Source organism: Corvus hawaiiensis, chromosome 11, assembly GCF_020740725.1.
Source record: "Corvus hawaiiensis isolate bCorHaw1 chromosome 11, bCorHaw1.pri.cur, whole genome shotgun sequence".
Taxonomy (NCBI): domain Eukaryota; kingdom Metazoa; phylum Chordata; class Aves; order Passeriformes; family Corvidae; genus Corvus; species Corvus hawaiiensis.
In genome coordinates, this window is record NC_063223.1 from 20,965,658 (window position 1) to 20,991,079 (window position 25,422).

The following is a 25,422-nucleotide window of genomic DNA, read 5'->3' on the forward strand; positions in this document are numbered from 1 at the left end:
AGATGAAAAATACCATTAGATGGCAAGATGCTTTGTGTGGCCTAAAGCACATGTACGATTTACTCATAAGAAAAAGTCAATTTAATTATGCTTATGGAAAGCCAAGCATGGGAGAGAGAATGAATCCATACAGTGGCCAAAAGAAATTTCTGTGTCTAATCCCGAGTGGTGATTGGTTTCCTTTTCCTAAATGGTCACTGGGAGTTCCTATTTTATTTTACAACTTTCTCTTATTCACAAGGCTCAGAATTAGGAAGTCTGCAGGCTCCAAATCCCATTTTCAGTGCTTGTTTTTTCCCCTTTGTTCCTTTCCTTCTTCCTGCCCCCTTCTGCTTACCTAACTGCAGCTCTGTCCTAGCCAGGTAGTCTGGCCAAAATAGCTGCAGCCATCTGGAGCAGCCACTGGGAACCTCTCGGTGACTTCCTCTCATTGCAAATGTCATCTTGAATCTTCTCTCCCTTGCTTGCTGCTCCTTAATTTTCTGTTCATTTTGCTATTCATTATTCAACAAGGTGACTGAGGTGTTTGATTGTGGTGATGTACAGTGTGCATGAAAAATGCTGTGCAGGAGAGAGCTCTGTTCTTCCCCCTCTGTCTTCCCCGTTATCCTAATCCACATCAGGGTCTGCTTGCTACTGATATGGCATCTCTGCTGTGAGAACCATCATGATGGCAATTATATTTAAATTCAATATGAGTGCAGAGCCGTCAAAATTTTCTTTTAAAAGATGCACAGAAAATAAAATTCAGACAAGCCATTATTTTTCAATTAAGATAATTTTTTTTGCATCATTCCCAACACGTTTTTGTGTTTTCAGATGTTTGGTGGATTGCTTTATTTCCTGATAAGCAAACCAAGCCTTGCTTTCTTTCCATGATGGTTATTCCTGCCACTTGCAATTAGATGGGAATGTTATATCAGTTTTGTTCTGGTTTTAAATAAGCTATGCTTATATTTGTAGAGTTGTTTGAAATCATTCTCTCGGACCTTGATAAGAGAAAATTAGGAGCACATTAAAAAATAATCCTTGCATTAAGTTAGTTTAACAATGATTTTAAGACAATCTTCTGAGTAAAAATATAAATGTTTTAGGTTGCTCTTCTGGTGAGTGCTGGGGATGGGGCAGAGCCTGACTTGTGGTTGTGGATGGTCAGAGCTGACAGCACGAGGCTGTTGGGCTGCATTTGGCCGGGCAGGGTTTAAGCATGAGGACTAACTCCACACAGCTCTGCCAGCAAAGCTGAGCCCGAGGTTCCTTGGGGGCAGCAGGGACAGAGCACTGCAGTGTTTGGTTGCTTTAATGGTCTGAAGAGCAAAGTGGGTTTTATTACTAGACCTGTTCTCCTGAGCATTTGCATGATCTCTAAGTTGGAAATTAATAATACATAATATGTGCTTTAGAAATTCTCATTTTATTGAAAATTGAGGAGTAATGTGATTGTCTCATCTTCCTTTTAGGTATTTGTCCTGTCCTTTTGAGTTCTCTGCAATTTGGCAGCATTCACACAATCCATCCAATGCCTCAGACTGTAGCTGTAGCTGTCTGTCATTTTCCAAGAAGAATTTTCAGGGTGCAATGCAGATCCATCATTTACAAAGGGCTATTTCTATTCCAGCCTTCACTCTTGTGTGAAATCCATCTTCTCTGGGTCAAAACTTTGAGAGCAGAATGGAGTGAGGGACAATAAATGGTGATGAGAGAAGGTTACTGGTGAACGGAATTTAGGTTCCTCGAGCAAATCTTGGCATTGAGATGTTCCTGCCCAGGAGGGGAGTTTATAGAACCACAGAATGCTGGAATGGGGCAGGGACACCTTCCATTTGGTGCTCCAAGCCCCACCCAACCTTGGACACTTCCAGCAATGGGGCAGCCAGAGCTTCTCTGGGCAGTCTGTGCCAGGGCATCACCACCCTCACAGGGAACAATTTCAATTTCATTTCACTTTTCTCTGCTACCCAAATGGCTGCTTGGTGTCTGGGTACTTTCACCAGACAAGAATTTCTTCATGACCTTCCCGTCTTTTCTTCCCAGCTATAAGTCCTTTGCAGAGAAATATAGGCCTGACCACTCACGGTCAAAACTTCCTCTGTAAAAAAATGGGGTTGCTGAAAGAATTAGGAGCGAGTCCTTGAACTGCTTTTGGAATTGCCTGTGAGAGACTCAATATCCCCCTGCCGTGGGACAGGATGGACACCTTGGAGAAGGCAGGGAGTCTCAGTTTGTACCACCTTGAGCTGGTGTATTGTGCTCACCCTGCACCCAGCCATGCTGAACTGATGAACACAGCAATCACTGTGCCCAGAGAGAGCTGGCCAAGCAGCTGCAATTTCCCAGCAATCTGGAAGTGAGAGGGGAAAGCCACAACCTGTTTGTGGCTGGTCTTGCTGTACCAAGTGGATGTTCCATGTGCCAGCTGGAGATAAACTTAACCTGATCATTTGGGGATCTTCTGTCTGCTGCCTGCACGCAGAGCTGCCACTGAGCACAGCCCTGGGCTGTGTCCTGCCTGGGGGAAGTGAGACACCTCACACTGCTCTCTCAGTGCTTGCATGTATCTTTTAAAAATCTTTTCCTTCTGGAACAAGGTCAGGAGGGTTATTTTTTCATATGCCCCATTATGAGATTTCTTTGCCTCATTTACAGCAAGCCCTTGAGGAGTTAAGCAGATCAGGAAATCCTGTAGGATAGAGAAGGTGTTCTTTTAATTTTAGGTGCTAATTTTGAAGGAATAGACATTTGGGCAAGTATTATTACTTGTACAGAGGCTCTTTCAAGTACTAGAAGTCTGGAACTACCTCTGTTTCAGAGGCAAGTAAAATTTGCCTTTTTTTTCCTGAGCCAGGTTTAATTAATTGGAAAGAAATGAACCAGTTATTTATGACTGATTAAGATGGGCTTAGGAAGGCGATTTTGAACCTTGGTAATTCTGAGAGGGGAATTGGATGGCATTTTGCATGAAATATCTAAATTATTATTGGTGATTACAATATCCAAGTCAGGCTGATGAGCTTTGTGCAAGGCCATCATGTAGCAATCTGCAGCAGCTCACTGAGCAGTTTGTACTTTATTGGTGACTTTGGGTAATAGTGTGAGGGAAAGAAGGGTTGCAGAGCACACAGAAATGGCTGTAAAGAGGGAGGAGACAATGAAAACTGCCTTGGTCACAACGAAGCTTTGCAGAGAACCCTTTAAACTCCTCATCTATCACATTTATTCCCAGATACTTGTGCTGCAGTGCCCAGGATGTGCTGCTTTAGACACTCACAGTGACAAAGTCTGGAAAGGCACCACAGCCATGGTGACTCTGGACTCACTCTGTGAGGATGAGTGGGCTCTCGGCTCTTTGGGAGGGTGCTTAGGGCTGGGAGAGTGCCCTGCTTTTCCAGGGAAATGGTGTCAAACACTTCCTGCAATCCACAGTGCAAATCAACTCGTGTGGGACTCTCTCCTCCAAGTGGCCTTTTCAGTTAACTTGACTGGAGTTGGAGGGACATGAGCTGTTTTGAACTGGGTGCCTGCTTGTTCTTATATACATGGAGAGTCTGTCCTCTCTCTTTAGCTGCTCTGGGTGTTATTGAGCGATTTATCTTATTTATTTTGTTTTTATGTATTTGCTAGATAAGAAGAAAAAAGCGTTGCACCTGATATTTTCAAATCAGACAGCAAAGAGTAAATTTTTAATGTTATAAACAAGTATAAATACTGAATATAATGGGTTTGGATTTTTCCTTACAATTTTTGACTGCAGTTACTCAGATGCCCTCCTGGGAGCTTCAGGATGGATGGTGCTGCAGAATGGTGCTGCTCCTTCCCAGCCCAATAATACATATTTTAATGTGTCACTTCTGAAATGATAATGTATAAGAATAGCTGCTGACAAACGTACCCCTTTTATTTCCCACAGTAACGAGTTGTTCCATGGGTTTCATATTTATCTTCTCAATTTCTGAAAATAACGAAAAATACTCTTGCAATCTAATTTACCTGTGGTAGAAGACACTGCTGAGAGCACCTGTCTTTCTCCCACCACTGAGCACTTGCTGGGAGGGTTCATGCATCAGCTTTTCCTCCTGAAGAGTTTTCTCTCTTTTACTTTTCTGTCAATGTGCAGCATCCCTGCCTCCCAAAAGACGAGTGTCACTGTGCCCTGAGGAGCGTGGGTGTGCCATTGTGCTTCCTGCGATTCACAGCTGCAGGAACATTCTTGCTACCGAGCCATTGTCTTATTTTCCCACCTGCTCTTTCCTTATTTGCCATAAATCCCAGAATTACACTGGTCCAAGGCTGGGTTAGCAACTCAGGACAGGGCTTTAAACACCACCTCGTGCACATGGTTCTTGTGTTTACCTGTCTAAGCCTTTTAAAACCCCTGAGCTTCCCAGGCTTGGGAGGGACCTTAAAGCTCATCCAGCCCCACCCCTGCCGTGGGCAGGTACACCTTCCACTATCCCAGATTGCTCCAAGCCCCATCCAACCTGGCCTTGGGCACTTCCAGGGATCCAGGAGCAGGCGTAGCTTCTCTGGGCACCATGTGCCAGGGCTCCCCACCCAACAAGCCCTGTTGTCTCCTGCCTGCTGTGGATGGTTTTGTTCCTCCTCCAGAAGCAACTCCCAGCTTTCACTGGCTGGAGAGCTGAGACTCCTAACAGGCCTGTGTTGGTCTCCCCTTTGGTGCAGTGAGAAGTGTTAAACTCACAGAGTTTGGGTCGTTTCCTTGGGTAAGTCTTGCCTGTTAATGCTCATGCATAGAAATTCCTGAATTAGTACATTCTAGCATCATCACGAATCAGTTCTGCTCCAGTCCCACCGAGCATGAAGGCTAATCCAGATCCAAAAGCAAGTAAATGCCAAGAAAAACCCTGACATTTACAACAGAACCTTCTATACAAATTGTTTATTTCATCCAAGCATGGAGCTGGATTAAAAATTACTTAAAAGTCGTGTTGCAGCTGGTTACTCAAATAATGCCTGGGTAATGTTGACAAGGACTTGGGTGCTCAAACAATGCCTGGGGACAGGTGGCCCCTGCTGCTTGATGGGCTTCTTAAAATCACTTAAAATTGCAACTTTGCATAAGGAATTTGAGATTAAGTGCACTGGCAGCAACTAATGGATCTGTTTTACACATCTTTGTGTGAGGTAAAGGCCGAATCCCAACCTCCCTCGTCTTTCCTTGGGCTTTTGGCATCTGTTAGGAGCTCAGAAACAGCACTTTGTTTCTTTTGTCTTTATCATTTTTCTCTCAAACAGTTTTCCTCCAGGATTTTACTTCCATTATTTCCATATATATTTGAAATTTTTGCCTTCCAGCTGAAATCTTTACAGTGCCTAAATCAAAATGGCCCCATTATAAACTTACAGTCAGTTTGGTAATGTAACAACTGAATAGTATTATATAAACATGTTTCTTGCAAGAAAACTTGTTTTGAGTGAAACCATATGCACATGTTAATGGGAAATATTTTTCACACTTCTGATTTTTTGCCATTCTTTGTATTTGTCTCAATACTTATTAATAGCATCCTTCTGAAACTTCTCTGATGAGACTATACAGCAGATTTTTTAAAGCTGTAACTGTATCATTTTAAATGTCTTGGATGTGATTCCAAACAGAGCTGTATGAGAATAAAATATGTAGTCCCTGATTGATTCTATAGCTATAATTATATGTAGGGACTGATATTACATGAACCACTGGAGCAAAGCTCCCTCGATAGATAAACTATCACTCACTGTTATATGTGTAAATCAATCCATAAGGACTTCTCACTGTGGAGCTTCTGCTAGGGAACTTGATATAATGATCTTTATTTGAGTTCATATTGTGTTCTTTGGAGAGGTTGCAGTACTCATTTGGACACTTTCCCACCTTTTTCCTAAGTAAAGCTGTTGCAATACTTTTGGGGAGGTTGAAGTTGTGAATGTTGACAGGTTTGAGGTAACCTCCATTACTTTCCAACACGACACTGCATTTTGTTTATCCTGTATATCATGTCTCCGAGGAAGATCTGCTTGGCAAGCAATGTTTCCCGGTGCTTGGTGTCTCACACCTCAATTTTCTGGGAAATTTAGTGCGGCTGATTGTTTAGCTGTCAGCATCGGCTGTCCGCTTGATTTAAAACATACTGCTTCATCATCAAGAGATTTGTGTCCGGCCTACAGGCAGTGGATTGTGGATTAGGATGGGTTGGGGGAGACCTTAAAGATCACCTCACTCCACACCTCTGCCATGGACAGGGACGCCTTCCACCATCCCAGGTTGCTCCAAGCCCTGTCCAGCCTGGCCTCGGACACTTCCAGGGATGGGGCAGCCAGAGCTTCTCTGGGCCAGGGCCTTACCCTCCCCACAAGGAAGAATTCCTTCCTAATAACCCATCTAACCTTGCCCTCTGCCAGTGGAAAGCCATTCCCACTTGTCCTGTCACTCCAGGCCTCGTCCAAAGTCCCTCCCCAGCTTTCCTGGAGCCCCCTTTGGCACTGAAAGGGACTCCAAGGTCTCCTCCTCAGCCAGTCTCCACAGGAGAGGTGACAAACATTTGACTGTTTTTTGCTCTGTGTGGTTGTGTGAAAATGGGAGGAAAGTTGTCCCATGTAAGGCCATGTTTTATGTCACTGTTTCATCCCAGGCTCACCTCTCTGGGGAGGGGATCATCTCAGAGCTCCCCCATTTGAGCAGTAACTTTAGGGTTTGTTTTTCCAGGTGTTTATTGTGTTGTGGGGAGCCTGTGTTGAAATTCATCTCCTGCCTTAACATCCAGTTGCAGCTGGAAAGGTCTTTTCGCTCTTCTCCATGGCTAGCCCTCCTCATTTGACCAGGAAGAGCATTGCCCCTTCCCTTGGCTCTGCCGTGTTGCTGCGGCTCCTTTTCCATTTCACATTCCCCGGAGAGCTCTGCCAGTGCCCAGTGCAGCGAGAGCTGAGCTCTGCTTCCCATATTTTCACCAGATTTTTCTGAGAAGCAGAGGCCTTATGTATTATCTCATAGTGCCTTAGTTTGCATGTGACTCCTTTTCTGGGAGGCAGTTTGGAAAGCCTACAAATATCGATTGGATTTTAATATATGCAAATATATGGATTTTCCCTCATCCACGTGCACGTAGCAGGTCGTGAGCTATGACTTCCCTTTACCAAAAAGGAAAACTGAATTTCCTGCTTTTTTATCAATAAAATAGATTTATCTATGTGTTTATCACTAGGTGCAATAATTTCTTTTTATTTTCCTGGTACAGGTGCCAGGATTGCTCATCTATATTACTCCTATATCTGCTATAACTTAAAAAAAGAGAAAATAATGACCCCCCCACCTCTCTCTGCTGCTCTAGTCATCCGCACTGGATAAATATTCCCTGTCTCCTGTTCAGTGGCAGCTGCTGCCTCTGTACAGCAGCTTCTTCTGGACCAAGTTTGCTCGTTGTGTGTTACACACAAACTTATTTTCATAAAATCATTACTGAAACCCAAAATGTGGCCTCAAGCCTTAAAATATCTTTAGTTTTCCTGGGTTTAATCTTTTGGATTTTACACTTTTGATACCTAACAGATTTATTTTTCCCAAGTCCTCCTCCTTCTCCTGTATTTCTTTTTAATCCTGCTTTTCCATGCAACACTCCTTTGCATTTTATTTTTTTCCCCAAGTTTCTGCCCAGATGGAGAGTTTTATATGTTCTTAGCTGCCAGGTTTCATTGTGCAGGGTTTTTAACAGCAAGGTCAGTCCATGGGAAGTTCTGTTATTCCTAATGAAGGATAGGTGGCACTCTTGTTATTTTTGTTTGCTTCCTGAAATAAATCAGCTGTATGTACTCTCTCCGATTTCTTTTTATAGAGTAAGTGCTTTAGAGAGTGTTCTTGAACATGAAGAGGATTTGATTTTATTATTTTTTTTAATATGAACATGTACTTCAGTTGCCTGAGTCTGTGGCTGGATCACAGTACTCTCTAGGAAGAGAAAATGTTATTTTTATGAAGTCCTTAAGGAAGAGTGCTCACCTATATGGCACTGCCTCATTTTACATATACATTTTTGGGATTTTTTTTTTTCTATTTTCTTAGTATTTCATAAGGCAAAGAAGAAAGCCAACAAAGCCTTTAATGTAATTCAAACTGCAGTGATTAATACCTTTATACTTTGTATTTTCTTGTTAGTTTTGGATTTGAAGCATAGGCTTAAGCTGGCATGGTAATCCTAGCACTGCACGTTAGCAAGTTCTAAACAGTCCAGAGAGCCTTTATTCCTTAAAGCAGGGAAGTCAATCTGTCTTGCCCTAATTCCATCAATTCATTGTAAAATTGGATACGTTTGTGACTTTGAGTGTTTTATGCTCTAAAAACCCTGAAACACTGTACAATTCATGCTGGTAGAGGTATGACGTGCTCGGGCTCTTCTGGAGCTCTAAAGGGAGATTCAGCTCAGCTCCCTGGAATGTTTTCCCTCCTCAGGAACACGGTTCCATGGAGGTGTTTTACCCTCCATGCTCGATTACCGCAATCGGATCAATGCCGTCGCTCCCGTGGGCTGACAGGCTCATCTGGCTGAGGCCAAATGCTCTGGTGACCTCAGCCCTAGTCCTTGTCAATCAATTGATTCTGTTCCAGCTCTTCCCAGAAAGGTGCCCCATGGCTGAAAGGATGAGCAGAGATTAGAAAAGTTTCCATCCTGCCTCTGTGCAAGAGTGTGAATCTCTTCCACGTGAACATGTAAATATTCAATATTTTGTGGCACGTTCTGGCCATGGAAACATCTCTGTGATGGGTCAGGGCTTGTCCAGGGCCACAGTCCGTTTCCTGGGAATTTCTCAGCTGAAGCCCTCTAAGCAGAGTCATTCCCAAGCTCTGAAGCTCCTGTAGGGCTGCTTTGGTCTTGTGGTTCAAATAAAAGATTACATAGGTAACGTGGAAAGAAAAGATGTTGATTCCAGACAAAAAAACCCTCAAAAAACCCCCTGTGTTGATTTCATTGAAATTTCATAATAGGTGTTACTCCCTAAGCATGGCATAATGTGCTTTGTGGGTTTTAATATATTTTTTTCAAGATTTAATTTTACTTAGGTACAGTTTAGGTTTCTGGACTTGACTCTATGCTGGGATGGTATGGGCTTAGATGAAAGCAAATCTCTCTTGAAAGAGTTTCCAATCTAATTTAGGTTTTAGGTATCTTCACTTAAAAATATTTAGTTAGTGTATATTCACTGGGGAAATATAGGGCTTGATTTTAATTTGCATGGTGATTGGATTATGGAATTAAAACTTGATTGAGCAAGTTATTTTTTTTTATTGGATGAAGGAACATAACTCAGGAGATTATTTTGCAGTTTATATTTTTGGTGCCATCTCATGTAACACAGGCCCATGTATTACTCATCCCTCCCTTCTCCTGCAAAGTCTTTTGGATTTTTTATTTCTCTTTTTAATTTCAATACCCTGGAGTGTTTGAATTGCAGAGTCTCAAATAAAAATCTATTTTGGGGCAGGAAGTTTTCTTGATGTTTTGGATAACGTTTACTTTTACTTTCTAATGCCAAATCATCTTTCAAGCTGATGCCATCAAGGCACAGAATTCTGTGGTTTGTATAATAATACAAGTCCCAAATGGTGGCAGTTACTGAAGTTAACACTTTTTGCCCAACTGTGGGAGTACCAGCATCTTTGAGAGATTCCAATTTTGGTTCTTATTTATGCTTGACATTTAATGTGCTTGACATTCTGATTATTTTACACCTACCTAATTTCTTCTAGCTCCAGGGATAATGACAATATTTTAAGCATCTGTGAAGCGTAGCTGTGTGTTATTGAGCAGGTGCAACGCTACAAATGGAAGGAAAAAGTCCCTAAACTATTTCTGGAATCATTGTTTTTTTTGGTGTTGCATATCTCAGGGCCAGGTAGAGTTGCTCACCACCTTGGTCTGGTTGCCAGTATTAGATTTGCTAATATTTTATATCCTTTTATTTACAAATATATCTATCTGTGTGTGTATAGATGCAAATAAATCACATAATGGGCACTGGGTGCTTACAGTGTGTCCTTTATGATCTGGGGGTGAGGCATAATAGAGAGAGTTTTCCAAGTTGTTATTGGGGATTTATATTTTTCCTAAATTTTGAATTAAATTGGACTGTAAAATAACATACTCAGTGTAAAATTCAGCCCTTTAAACTGAGCTCATGTGTCCATGGCACACCTTTAGTGTAGAGCTTAGAACAGCCTTGTGTCTTGGTTTATAGATAATTGGGATATAACCTGAGAAATGAAAATATATGGGAAAATTTACCCAAAAGATTGTAAGTACACTCTGTGTAAAGTCTTTACTCTTCCTTTGCAAAATAATTTTATTAATCTTTTTGAGTATTCCCATTTAATACGTGGTTCCCTGCAGTCATGTCAGGTTTTAGGCTCTTCTGAAAAGGTTAAAATTTTTACCAGGGAAAGAGGGAGCAGGATGAAAACAGTGGGAGAACCAAGTTCTTCAAAGAAGTGCAGCTGGTGGCCACAATTTCCTTTTTCGTGTACTGGGAGTCTCGTGTTGCCTTTGACTGTTGTAGCTGTGAGTAAATTGACTACATGATGAATGATGAGGAAAAGTTAAAATACTTTATTTTACAGACCCATGTGGGTGCAAGTTAAATACTCGCCCAAGTCCTCCCAGAACAATCACCATGGCCCAGCAAGGGGTCCTTGAAGCAGCCCTGACTGAATGGATTATAGGGACAATTTAAAAAATTCCTTTATTTTGCAATCTTGCCACCTGGTGGTACAGCCTGATAGTAAATATTTGGTTAGAAACCTATTCCAAAAGTCATATTTTCTTTGGTAGGCAAGGTCTTAAGAGTGGAATTTAAGACTGGATCCTAAGTAGGTTCCTGTCTTTAGCAGGGGGGTTCAGTGTGTTCTTCCTTCAGTGTGTCAGTGCCCTGGGTCAGGGACAGTGCAAGACTGTGCATCCCTTGGCATTAAATATCACAGAGTCACATCAGAGGGTGGCTTGGCTTGGAAGGGACCTTAAAGCCCATTTCATTCCACACCCATCCATGGGCAGGGACACCTTCCACTATCCCAGGCTGCTTCGAGCCCCGTCCAACCTGGCCTTGGACACTTCCAGGGATCCAGGGGCAGCCACAACTTCTCTGGGCACCCTGTGCCAGGGCCTCAGCACTCTCACAAGGAACAATTTTTTTCCTAATATCCCATCTAACCCTGCCCTCTGGCAGTTTGAAGCCATTTCCCCTTTTCCTGTCGCTCCAAGCTCTTGTAAATTGTCTCTCTCCATGTTTCTTGTGGGCTCCCTTCAGGCTCTGCAAGGCCACAATTCAATCACACAAAGCTTCTCCTCTCCAGGCTGAACAATCCCAGCTCTCGCAGCCTTTCCTCCCAGCAGAGCTGCTCCATCCCTCTGCTCATCCTGGAGCCTCCTCTGGACTTTTTCCAGCAGCTCCAGGTCCTTCCTGTGCTGGCCCCAGGGCTGGGGCAGCTCTGCAGGTGGGCTCTCACCTGAGGGGGGCAGAGGGGCAGAATCCCCCCCTCCCTGCTGTCCACGCTGGGGCTCAGCCCAGGGCACCGGGGGTTCCCGAGTGCCAGCACATGGCTGGGGCATGTCCAGCCCCTCAGCCACCAGCACCTCCACGTCCTTCTCTGCAGGGCTGCTGTTCATCCCCCAGCTCCCACTGATTTCCACAGACATGAGGGAAGAGAAAGTCTGGAGAAATTGTGTGGTCCTGGAACACTGCCTTGTGCATGAAGCTTCACAATATATTTGAAATGTAGTTCACAAAGGCATGGTGTCCATGTCCTGGAAGTCCCAGATAAAAATACACAAACCGAACTGACCTAAGTTATGGGAAGAATATTTAAGGGATGTTGTTACACCTAAAACCAGTCCTACAAATCCCAGCAATATGGAACTTAAATGTATTTGGATAGATTAAATGTTCATTTGGGCACAAGGTGGAGACCGAATAAAGCCCATGACGTGCAAAACCTGGCAACGCTGACACTTAGTGGCAGGAGCATCGGGAAGCTCACTCCTTTATGCTAATCCAAGATGAAGCAGATGTGGTCTTACTGGTGTCTGCAGGGAAATCCTCATTTATAATGAAAGATGTTTTCACATAGTGTTCAAAGGGCCTTAAACAACCCAGTTTTTGCAAGCTGAATCCAAACATGATTTACTGAGGGGTGTGATGAATTGATCATTAGCTGGAACTTACAAGCCAGAAGTGGATGTTTTCTCTCCCAGGAGTGTCCCCTCCGGCTCTGCCATATGCTGTGGTTTGACATGAGAGGAGCTGAATATAATTCTGTGTCTTGGGTCAAAAATGGCATCGTGCTGGAGCACAGCGCCTCCCTCTTAATACAAAAACATGGAAAATGGGTTTCTTTTTGCCCATCCTCATGGTGCAGTGGGGATGTGTTCCCACATGGAACACTTATGTCCCATCCAAGGAGGGCCTCTCCCTGCAGAACTGCTGCCTTTCCTTTCTGTGTACCCTCCTGAGCCTCTCCAGTGAAACCAGTCAGGATGTCGCTTATCCATGACGACATCGCTGTGCTGACCTTAAGACCTCTCAGTTTTTCACTTCCAAGTTCTTATGTCATGCGAGGAAAACCAGGGGAATGTCTCCACTCTGTTCCTGCCCTCTCTGCTGGCCTTTTCCTCTCACACAGGCACAAGACATGAAGTTTTCAGTCTCCAAAAGCATAAAAAACAACAATTATTTACAAATATGAGAGGCCAGAGGGCTACAGCTCTGATAAATGAATAAGAAGAGATATCATTGGGACTGAGGCCTGTAGTTTCAAGCTTTTAATTCACATCTTTGGTCACAGAGTTGGAACTTTTAAATCACTTCATTTTACTGCAAAATGTCCCTAACTATTTATGACACTGGATGTTTGCTCTTGGATCTGTTTCTCCTGTGGGGTATCCTTTAGATCAATCTTGTTTGTTCTATTAATTTGCTTAATTCTCTGGGGTTTGTCAAGTCTAATTATCTTCTTTCTTTCTTCCAGTTTTGAAATCAAGATTGATTAGCCAACACGAGAAGACCCAGCTGGTTATGTGACTCAGAACCCTGTTTATGAAGCACTCGCTTGTTTTTACAAGACAACTGTAAGTTGTTTCTTTTTCTTTTTCTCCCTCAAATTAAAAATCTACTGTTGTAACTTCACAGAAATTCTAGAAAATTCCTGAGGAATTCACTCTTATTGGTAAATACAATCCTGAATATTTGCTTAGTGACACCAGCCAAGGACACAGAAGGGCTCTGTTCACTTTATCATACCACTACCAGAGATTTTTTCCACATAGTGATGGTTTCACTTTGTTTAAGGAGAGATTCCCTCCGTTAGGAAGATCGATCTGCTGTCTCTTTACGCTGTGTTATATAAAATGTGGGATCAGGGAATCTGTTTTGGACTGCACTGCTGGTGGGTTGTGTGAGGGAGATGCTCAATCCCAGCACGGAGACTGAAGAGGTACAGGAGTTGGCACCTCTGCAAATAGGTACCTCTGGCAGAATTCTGGATTCTCCCACAACCCCCAGACCCTGAGATTTTGGACTAAATAATGCTTAATCTGTACTTGATTTAGACAGTGTTTTTCCACAATTATAAATTTGTTCTTAAGGCAAACCCTCAATTTTACTTGCAAATGAGAGTTGCTCAGGTAAAGTATCAGTTATAGTCTGGAGTGCAAGTGTGGGGATGCAGAAATGAAAGTTCCAGCAGTAATATTGCATGGCTTAATTATTTTTTTGACATATATCCTGAACTATGTTTTATAAACTAAACTTAATAAAATTATTAGATCCAGGTGGAGTGCTAATATGTTTGTCATCATGTCTGATGTGGTGTGAATCTTATTTTATCCTTTTTCAGTTGTGTGAAAATGTTCTGCCTTAGCAGTGATGAGACTTTAATTTCTGTACCCAGGTGGTGGGGGGGTTTAATTACTGAATTTTGGAGCCATACATTTACACAGTGCTCCCTTTAGATGATCAGGAATCCAGCCAGTGCTATCAGGTATGGGGCAGCACCAGATTATCTCAAGCTTTTCTTTAGTTATAACTTCACTGTAAGCCAGGCAGGCTGAACTTCATAATCTTGTTAAAATGGCATTGCCCAACTGCCATGGATTGTATAAAAATTCCATTATTTTGTAAGTGGAAGGAACAAGCTGGTATTTATTCTGATTTTTCTCTTGAATAGCAAGTGATTCTAGTAACTTGCAAATAGTGATACAATGCATGTAAAATCTGTATTTTCATTTGTTACCTCTCTTGTTACTGAAGGTTCATTAACCAAGGAGGCAAAATGAGGTCTAATATTCCAACTATTAGAGAAAAAAGGGAAAGTAGCACTCACTACCAAGTAAGTTTTGGGCTTATGAAATAGCAGAACCAATAAATAAAAATTAGTATTAACTGTGAACTAGAGTTTTGTAGAGTGAAGTATAAGCTTAGTTTTTATTTTTATGAGTGCAAAATATCGGAGAAAATTTGCTTTATGACAACAATAAATATATTCCAAGTATATTGAGATTAGTTAGCATGTCATTAGGGGCGAGAGAAAATCACGCTCTTTTTTCAACAAGTAAACATGGGAAACAGAAAGATAACAAGAGCACCCTGTTGCTTTGGGAGTCTGTTCACAGAACTCTCCCTCTCCTGTGATGTGTGTGGAACAGACTTAAGGCTTGATAGGAGAAGCACGAAGAAATTAATAACTCAGATAAAAAGGCTTTGCTGGTTTTCTGTGGGTAATGAAGGAAGCTCTCCATGGACTAGAGCTCTAAATTCTGTGTAGCTGCTCTGCAGAATACTGCACAAACTTGTTTTTGATTAACTTTTTTATACCATATATTGAGAAACCTGAAATAACAACTGTTGTGTTAGGAAGTTTATAAAAATAATTGTATTATACAAAGTGGCACTTGCACAGCTTTAATGTATTCAAAATATTATGTAATGTCAACATGGAGAGAAATTACCCAAGGGTTTGCTCTCTGTTTCCACTGATAATTTCCAGATGGATTTCCTCTCAGGTGATGAGTGTACCTACAGTTCTCACCTCCATGTAAATGTTTGATGGGCTCTTTTAGCTAAAACGAACCCAACTTATATCAAAATGTTCTATTTAGTGCCTATATTTTTTTTCAATATGGAGCAGAATGAAAGCGTGGTCATAATGACTGTGTGGGCAACTGTAATATCGAGTATTGCAGGGTGCTCAGCATCACTTCTTCCTGACAGCAGCCGTTTGTCACTGGTGCTTTAATGAAGGTTTTAATAGGTGCCACAAGCTGTGCAGACCAAATATTGTGCTTGTCTTTCAAAGGACTACAGATTCAAGCTTCATTTTCCCCCCAAACTCTTAAAAGAAGTAGTCTATAATCTATTTGTCAGACATTTAAATGTCTGGAAGAGACTGAAAAGCGAAGATAGACTTACTAGAGAGGGAACTTTCTTAGTCATTCAGCTATTAAAAAAAGAAAAGCCTCCCCAAGGTTTTTGTCCTTTTTTTTTTTTTTTTTTTTTTTTTTTTTTTTTTTTTTTTTTTTTCAGAGAAATAAGCAGAGGTGGAAATGCTGTAATTTTCCCTATTTCTCAGTATAATGGTTTCAATTCCTGTTGTGGAAGGCGAGCTGCCAGGCACAACCACACAATTTAGTGAGCTTGTGGAGATAAAAAAATTGTAACCCCCCAAAACAAACCTTCCTAAAGCACCCTGTGCATTCAGCCCCTCCCATCCCATTCCAGAAGGATAAAATGGGCTGAATCCCTGGATTCCTCTGGGTTTAATTTCCCTCCCACCCAGAGCTGAGGCTGCACACACGGAAGGTGTTGCTGTTGGCACTGATGAGCACAAAGCATCTGCTGTGGTCAGACCTTGGCAGGAGGTCCCACTGCTCTGGGAATGCTCTGGGAATGCTCTGGGAATGTGTCTGCTGAGCCCAGGAGCCCACAAGGATTATTTCTTCTCAAAGGCAGCTGCAGGTGTTGTCCCCTCCTAAAGATGTTCCCATGTGAAATCTTTCCTGGTTTTGTTTTGTCATCCCTGTGATTTATTGGAGTTATTAAGGAGCTACTTTGGACTGTGCTGTTATTTCTGTGCTGCTCAGCACTGAAATGCCAGCTGGAACTGAGGATGGAAAGCTGAAGGAATGGTTTTATCTCGTGCAGCTACACCTGCTTTCCTCTCCTGGCCTGTAGATGTGGAGCACTGGGAAGCCACTGGAACTCTGGGCTTTTCCAGCAGTGAGGTAACCTTTGGAAAGCAGCTTTTGTTACTTCTGCCACCCCCACTGGAGGCAAAGAGCAAAGCATGGGGCTACAAGTCTCACTTCACTGCAATTCCCAGCACCAATTATCCATCAGCTCATCCCAAACAATGAGAAATATCAGCAAAATCTGGTTTGCAGGTGTGACGTCAGAGACAGCCCCATCCATCTGCTTCGGTGCTACTTTGGTGCCCTGGGTTTGAAGGGGAAGAAGAGGCTGTTCTGATTTCTGTCACTTGGTAGCTGTGAATGTGAGGGTGCTCCTTCAGAGGGGCTGTGCAGAAGCAGAGCAGATCTGTACCTACAGCTACCTGTACATTCATCTTCTCTTTGCACAACGAAATTAAATATATAAATATCTGGGAATGAATTTGAACTCTTCCTACTTTGAAGAGCAAACTTCCTCTAATTAAGTAGTCTTTTCCTACTATCTGATGTTAGTGACATTTTATAACCAGACAATTACTGCTTCACTTCAGTTTTATGTTGTTTCCAGAGGTCAGGAAGGGTAATATTCCAACATAACCACATTCAGTGAGAGGGTAACAGCTGACAGGAGCTCTTGCACGGGGTTCTCATCAGTATCTTGAAGTACATCAGAAAAATATGGATTTTTATCTCTGTTTAAAGGTGATGGGAACTGTGGCCCTGTGAGGCTGTCCAGCATGGCTGTGCAAACCCCTCCATGTGTTCTGTTGCCTAAACGTCCCAGTCTAAGGAGTCCTGAGCAAGAGATTAAAATACAATATGGAAACACAAAAGCCAACAAATTTAATGGTATTTAATGGAATAAAATTAAGATTTTTTTTTTTTTTTCAAAACAAAAAATTGAAGATATTCCTGCTGCATTCTGTATTGTGTGTTCGGTTCAAATCATCTCTTGGATGGATTAATGTGAAGTTAATAGATAATGTCAGTTTACTTTCTAATTAATGAGTGTTACCCTGGAATTTAAATAATTCTCACCTGTCTTGGTGTGACCTGGCTGTTAAAAATGGCAACAAGCATCAGTGCCAGGAGCTGCTTTTCCTTTTCCTCTCTGGCAGAGAGAACAGTGTTTGTGCCCCTAGGATTCCAAGGAATTGAGTAACATTGAGGGGGCACAGTCAGGTGAGACTTCAGTGCCTGCTCGAGGGACAGGAGGAACTGTATTTCATTTATATCAGTTTATTTATAGTATATTTATATATATACTATATATATATATATATATATAAAAATATATATCTAAATATATATAGTATATTTATAAATGAATATAAATGATAGCCTGGCCCTGGCTTGACTTCTGTGTGGCTGTGGGAGCCAGGCAGGAGAATTCCTGCTATGTCCAGAAAGTAAAGTTTCCATGGAATTTTCTTGCATATCAGGACATGTTTGAAAGATTTTATTTTTTAAATCAAATTTTAATGCTGTGTTACTAACTCTTGATGTCATTAGTATTTACTCTTTCTTACTACTTTTGATACACTTTTCTGATTTAAAATTGTCTTTGGAAATATTGAATATAACTCAAAAGATAAGAGCTCATAGAAAGAATGAAAATAGTTTTATAATATTAATTTTATTATAGTTTTTAAAAAATATATATATTTTAGTTTTGCATGTTGGAGATTTTCCCCCCCTGTTTATTTAATGGATTTGCTGCACTGTCACCAAAAGAGCTGCTTTGAGGATTGCCATGAAGTGGTTAATTGTATGTTCTGGGTGTTTCTCTGAGGTGTTGCTCAGTAATCTTTTGAAAAAAAGCATTTTTTCAGGACTTCTGCACTGGCCACCTCTGTAGGCACAGTGGGAGCTCCTTGCAGGTGCTGTTGGACACATTTCCCTCTCTGAGCAAAGACAACGTGCTCCAGGGAGCAGCTGCAAATGAGAAATTCCCCCTGACTTTGGAACAATCCTTGATAATATCAATAAATTGCTTGTGGTCAGTTAAGAGCTGCTGTCCATGAAGGGAAATTCGTGTCTGCTCTTTGCTGCTTTAGGGGTTTTCTTGGCAGGCTCTTTGATGGTACAGGGTTTGTAGGTGTGTGCCCGGATTTTTACTGGCTTCTGGCTCTTCCTAGAGCCTGGGTTTCTGCTGGTTTCTCCTAATGAAGATCGTAGAAATGGGAATTTTCTTAATGTGACACACGAAGGGCTGAGTACAATTCAAATGCTAATATGTAGGAACCAAATCTCACAAAGGAGTGTGTTAACATTTGTCTTTATTCGCTGTATTTCAAAGGATATGTGCCAAGTCTTGCTTGACACTCAGAGCATTCTACATTGTACAAATTCACCCCTGAAAGGCAGAGAGAAGCATTTCCTTTTTGCATAGTTTAAATCTTTTGATCCCATGGAAAAGTGACTTTTTCCTTGCATGACCCCTCCTGAGCCTGCTTTGCTGATTCCTCCACTTTCTCCCACATTTCCGTGTTAAATTTCCCTTTTTCAGGGAGAAACTGAACTGAATACATCCAGCAGAGACTGGAGAGGGGATTTTTTTTTCCCAGCTGATTTTATTGCTTTCCTGGGTGCTGGGAAGTGTCTTCTTTACTTTGGTGTTCTTTCCTCTCTTTTCCAGCTTGCCCTGCAAGTGCAGCTCCTTGCTGAGATCAGCTTCAGCTCCTTTTAGACAAAACACAAGTTCCTTTTTCACCTCATCCTTACTAGAGTGTATATTGAGCTCTGGGTCTTGCTCAGCAGCTTTAAGGTCTGTGTTTTGCCTGCTCTTGGTCCTGGCTGTTGGAATCCCATTGACTTCAGGAACTGTGTTCCCTTACAGCAACAAATAAGTGAATTCTCTCTTTGCTTTCCCCTTGCTGAGCCAATCATTTCCCATTGCAATCCATTTTCCCCTGGAGAGTTCATCTAAGCCAGGGATATTAATACCTATCCTGACCAGGTATTTGATACTGCCCAGCTTTGCAGGGTTCTGTAATCCACTGCCCTTCCTGCATGGCTTTCCCTGAGCTGGAGATTCCTTCAAATGCAGCTGGAGATGAGTTTGTGACTGCTCCAGAACAGGACCTCCCTTCATCACCTTGGTCAGCTTCAGGCTTGGCCCTGACTTCAGGCTCCTGCTGTCTTTGTCCCTTACTTGTCCCTGTCATATTCCAAGGCACAGGTTTTGAATTCTTTGGCTTCTCCATCATTTGCACCTTTCGGATGGATTGAGCGACTTGTTCCTAAATCTCCTTTTAGATTTCCCTGTAATCTCTCCCTGCAGATGTTGGTGCTTCAGTGCTCAGTGAAGTGATGCTTTGCTTTTTACATACTCAAGCAACACATGGTCTGCAGCCAGCTCCTGAAACTCACCAAGTATTTAAGAATATGTTTAAATGCAAGGTCTTACAGAAAATGCAAATTTATTACTTCTCACTTGATTCTCATGATAGATTTCTGGAGAGTGCTCTGAGGCTTCTTTTTATTGGTGCTATCACTGCTTTGCCTTCATGCTTATGCTGATTTTCTTTCTTTGCCAGAGCCCCATAACACTTGTTATCAGTAGCTACAATTTCCTGCCACCTGTGGTGGAATATATTTCTTCATTATGAGCTTTTTGCTGCTTCCTCAAGTTTTGTCTTTGATTAGCTGCTATGGAATTTTTACATATCATCATCACTTGTCCTGCAAAACTTGATTATCTGATAGATATGAAAATTGCTGCTTCCAGCTACTCTTGGCCCAGATCATTTAGTGCCAGTCCTGGTACCAGCACTGACCTGAACTGATGCTAAATCCAGTGCGAGAGAATGTGGTGGAAGGCTGGGTTTTGTTGGGTCTGTTTGGGATTTGTGGTTGTGTTTTTTTCCCCCCTCTTCTTAAAGTGAAAGAGCCCTGGGAATGCCAAGGCTGGGATCAGTGATTTACCTGAATTGGGCTGGAATATAGCAGAGATCATAACTTTTTAGCTTGAATTTGGTGAATATTTTCTTAATCTTATTTGCAGCAACTTTGCGTCTCTGTTTTAGAGTCTTATAATTTTAAGGATCTCTTTGAAAGTGAGAATGTTTAGCTGAGGATTGCCACTCACTATTAAATCTTCCTGGACTGATGTGCTGTGAATCCCAATCTGTTTGCCCAGATCCAAACAGAAAAGAGCATAAATTGCACCAGCTCCTGGCTTTATAAATGCAAACATGGATCTTGTTTTTGTCCATTAAATGGGTTTTCTGGACTCAGTTTAAAAACCCAAACTTTTTCTTGCAGGAGCAGCTGCCCAGCTCCTCCTCTGTAGCAGGTAGTTTCTTCACTCCATCAGCATCATCTGGGAATGAGGATAAAAGCTGGGTTTGTCAGAGTGTGATAAAAGGAGCATGTGTGTATATGAAGGCAAATGTAAATTTCCAGCATCAAAAAGAGGACTTGGCAACTGCAGATGTGTGGCTTAAACACTGTAGGAGGAGAGGGAAGGAAGGGTTTTGTTTCTTTGTGCTGAGCTCTGCTGGAGCAGCTGGCGCGAGCGCTGTAGCAGAGCTGAAGTGGCGTCGTAGGTGAAGCTGCTGCTGCTGCTGTCTGGGATTCAATGATCCAGCTGATCCTGCTGGGAAAGCACTGTCCTGGGAGAATGCTGAGGGGAAAAGAGAAGAATCATTTTCTGTAATCTTTATTGACGTTTATAACTTTACACTTTCTAACCTTACCAAGCCCCTGGGATGTAAATTCCAGCTTGCAGGGAGATGAGTCCTCGTTAGTCTTTAGAAACTTGTGTTAGGCAGGAGAACCCTCGAGGCCTGGTCATGAAATGATCCCTGGCACTGCTGGAAAAGCTGTACTGTTGGCCTCAATGGGTGTCCCTCTGACCACTTTTCCCAGGTCCTTCTGTCACCTTCTGGGCTGCTCTGGCTGATGGGTTTTTGGTTTGTTTGGTTGTTTGTTTTGGGGTTTTGTTTTGGGTTGGTTTCTGTTGTTGTTGTTTGGTTGGCTTGGTTTTTTTTTTCCCCAGACCTCACTGCTGAGGAATTCTTCCTTTTCCCATCATCCCACAGGTCCTTGGTGTGCCCAGTCCTGCTGGGGCAGGTGGTTCACCCCTGTGGATATCTCTGTCAGCGGTGCTGGAGAAACAGCACCAAAATGGAAATTAAATCAGTGCCCATCGCTCTTTTCTTTTTGGTGTGCAGGCATTTCTCCCCTCACTGTGGTTCCTTGGGGAATGACATGGCCATGGAGCATGTGAGACTCAGGGAGCTGCTGAATCCTCATTCTCTCACAAGCTTTTTCTAATTTTTCCTAAATCCCATCAAGTAACATTCTTGAAAATTAGCAATGTAGTTTCTAAGGAGAGCTAGCAGCACATTCTTTCTTTATGGTAAAGTTTAACAAGGAAACTTCTTTTTCCATATCCTGTTCTTGAGAGATTTTCTGGATCAGAAGTGGCATCTGAACCAGAGCTTGTAACCACCAGGAGTGGGTCCTTCGTAGAGATGATTCAGGGAAATGTGGAGAGAGCTTGATTGGTGGATTTTGCAGGGGAGTGGGGTTGCTTTGTGTGAACAGATCAGACCCGGCCGTGATTGTTGGGAAACCTGCTGAGTGGGCAGCCAAGGAGTCCTGTCAGAACAAAGGGTGAGTGCTCCAGCTCAACAGCCCATGGCAGGGTCCTCTGGTGTCATTGGGAAAGAAAAAAAGGAAAAGAAGAAGGAGAAAACCAACCTGAGGCAATCAAATTACAGACCCAGCCCAACTGTTTTAGTGTTTCAGACTAAAGGGTAGCAAATTGGGATTGCAAAGGCGAAAGGAGGAGACTGCAAGAGTTCAAACATGAGATTTTTAAGGATCAGAGAATTTTCTCTCTTGTCTTCATGGAGTTTGAATTAATTTTGGTAAGATATGGATGAGTAAAAATTAAAATTTAAAAAAGGAGAAGCTGAAAAAATAATTTTATTGCAATCTGAAAGAAAAATGGCAGAAACAGAAACCCCTCCAAATCATCATTACACTTTGAATATTAACAATATAAAAAGGGCTTTAAAGCACTGGATTTCTTTGCAGCTGTGTGTGTATGAATACACAGGGGTGCTGGTGTGCCTGTTCATACATGCACTGCTGGAGTTCAGCAGCAGCCCCAGTGTACAGCAAGATTTAAACCTGTGAAAAGCTTCACTTGTTTCCCATCTGGAGGCTTGCTTGAATCCTTTGATTTTACTGGAGAAACCTTGACTTTTGTGATGCTGTTATTTTTTTTCCATAAACTTTGTACGTGACCAGGCTTTTGTTACTTCTGTGGTCAAATTTAAGTAAAACAGATAATTTTCCTACCACAAATTCAAAAAAAAAGGTGTAATTTAGATTTTTTTCCCACTTTGCTTACAAAATGCTGGTTGTGCTCACAAAATACTCTCTCATTATACAACATTTTAAGTTCTTGCGATGGTGGTTCAGTCCTTGCCTGTTAGGAGTTGGAAACTGGTATGAATGATTCATTTTGAGCAGCTATTTTGGGGGTACTCACATCATCTTGGATGTGGCTTCACATGAAATGGATGGGAAAATGGGAGTTTATATCCCTCCTCCACCTAGCAATTTAAATGAAAATCCACACTTGAGCAGGAGACTGTCATTGGGATCTCTTTGGGAAGAACATGCTTTAAAAATACAGCAGGGAAAAAACAAGGCAGGATCCCAGGAATGGGGAACGGTGGGAAATGGAGGAAATCCTGTGGGCAGTATCCAAAGTCACACTTGGCTTTAAGCCACAGATGTTTGCAGTGCCTGAAGAGAAACTCAGCCAAAACAGCTCCAATGGAACTAAAACTGCAGCAAGGCAGGAGAGAAGCTCTGCTTATGTTCCCACACATGGAGGCAGAAGGATCTGCTCCCCAGAGGGGTTTGGGGTTGTTTGTTGCTGCTTGGGAAGGATGGAGAGGAAAGAGGGAACACAGGTCTGTCATTAGAGCTCTAAAAGATAATCAGAGAAGGTCAATTTCAAAAGAGAGAAGTCAGATGTTTTATAAAATGGGATCTAAATAAAAAAATATATAAAGCTTTTGCACTGGGTAACAGTTGTGTCATTCTCATTGCTGTGGCTACTGGCTTGAAGTTGCTGCCAGTCTGTTCTGTAGTGTATAAAATTCAGTATTATGAGCAAATGAAATACTGTGACAATATTTATGATGAGTATTTCTAAAGTACAGAAACAAAATGCACTTTTGCTCACATACAATCAAAATGCAGCAGTGTATTGAAAAAAGTTTATTGCAGCTTTGAATGAGCAGTGAATTTAATGAAGCTTCTGTTCCACTGGAGTTGGTTCCTGGTTGATTAATGAGAAATAATCCATATTTCTCAATGCAGGAAGAAATCATGTATAAAATACAATTTTAGTAATATTTTTCATGCAAGCTGTGAACTATATAGTTTAAGGGTTTTGTTTCATCTCTCTGCAGTGTTTTTTTTTTTGTTTTGTTTTGTTTTGTTTGTTTGTTTGTTTTTGTTTATAGGCTGGAGCTGTAACAACCCAGGCAAAAGTCCTGAGATGTTACACTTGCCCAGTTTGACCAGTCGCCTATGCATATTCACTTTGAGCAGATGGGATTCCAAGTCTGTGCAGAAATCCTGTCAGAAGTATCTCCTTTACTACTTCTTATGTTCCAGCTCTTTTCACAGCTCTCCTTTTATTTGGGATATGTTTGGTGTGGGAAATCTGTGTTCTGACAAAATATTGACAGGTGAACAAAGAGGCAGTGTGCTCAGAGAAAGGAATAACTTTGTCTTCTCCTCCCTGTGAGAATGCCTGACCCATTCTGGGTGTGCTCCTGTGTGCTGAGTGGTGATTTCTACCTGGATGAGAGGAAGTTTGGACTCTTCAGAGCTTTGGGTGGGCAGGGATTAAGGTTTGCTGTGTGGAGAGCAGGAACTGGTCTCAATGAGACTTTGTGCTCAGCTTTGTTACCACCAATAAATGAGTCGTCCCCACATAAGTCCTGGATTGCTGTAAAAGAGAGGTTTTCTCCTAAGAAAGGTTTAATAAATCCAAGGAAGTCTCGCCAGTAATTTTACAACTCCAGTCCCATGGAGTTCTAAGGCAGCACAATCCACAGTATTTACAGAACTTCATTAAACATCACACCTGTTAATTCCCCATCAAATTGAGGACAGGGAACAAAAGCAACTTAAAATGAAGAAAAAAGACTCGGCCATGAGACCTCAGTGATTCTTTCTATGTCTTAAGTACAGTCCTTGGGATTAGTCTGCTAATTTCATACCTCTAATTATTTGTTAAATGAAGTTATAAGGTGGTAGTGTACATCAGACTGTAAATTGTTTGGTGCTGGAGTTGTCTGGTTGTGTGAATTTTTATAGACAAGACATTATTTGCCATAATATCATTTATGTATCTGGAGTGATTCTGCCATCCAGGATTTAACAGCTCCTTCTAATAGAACCCTAAAATTTCATTTCTGTGATTTCTACCTTTTTCTAAAGTAGTCCTTTCACTCTTATTCTGAAATAGAAGGAAATTCTCCTAGAAGCAATTCTTTATGCAGACTCTCTTCTGGGGAGAGCTCCTATTGCAAAATGCCTGATATCTTTACTGCAACTGATTTGAAAGTGCAAAAGGTCAAAAATGTCCTAATTTGGTTTGGAAATCCACGTGTCAGCACAGCACATTTCAGAAGAGCTCTTGGGGCTTTGTAGAAATTGCATTTTTCCTTTTGATTTTAATTTTATACCTGGAAAGGATTAGGGGAAGGATTCAGCTGATGGCTGAGTGGTAAAACAGAAAATATTTTTAGAATGGAAGATGCATATTGGAAAAGATTGAGACTCAGAGGGATGTGGTATGAGGAAATACTAATGTAGTTTAATTATGAGTAATAATTAGTGAGTGATGTAGGAAAAACATTTTTAGTGAATTTTTCCCCATCTCCCATGCCAGATCTCCATGTTTGTTTGCTCCCGGTTAGTGCAATGTTATTCTTGACCTTGTTCCCTACTGAAGAGATATCTCACAGCAGGGTATCATCTAACCCAAAATATAATTTCCTAGAGAGCAATATTGAGTCATTGATTTAGTTACTCACTCTGCCTTTCCATCACCTATCATTTTGCCAGAGCTGCTCCCTGGTGATAGTGACCTTGCAAGATGACAGATTAATTCCAGTGTCCGGGAATTTGTGCAGGCTGCTACTCAGCCTGCTCTTTTACAATATGTGTGTACAAA

General features: G+C 41.8%; 1 protein-coding gene across 5 annotated transcripts in view; it reads left to right on the top strand.

Annotated features, from left to right (window-relative positions):
* Nucleotides 1-25,422, top strand: part of ATP2B2 (ATPase plasma membrane Ca2+ transporting 2) — a 387,814-nt gene that overhangs the window by 121,069 nt on the left and 241,323 nt on the right. For all 5 annotated transcript variants that reach the window (XM_048316144.1, XM_048316145.1, XM_048316142.1 and 2 more), the window contains exon 3: nucleotides 13,007-13,106. The gene's annotated coding sequence lies outside the window, so the exon portion shown is untranslated. The remainder of the gene's footprint in view (nucleotides 1-13,006; nucleotides 13,107-25,422) is intronic.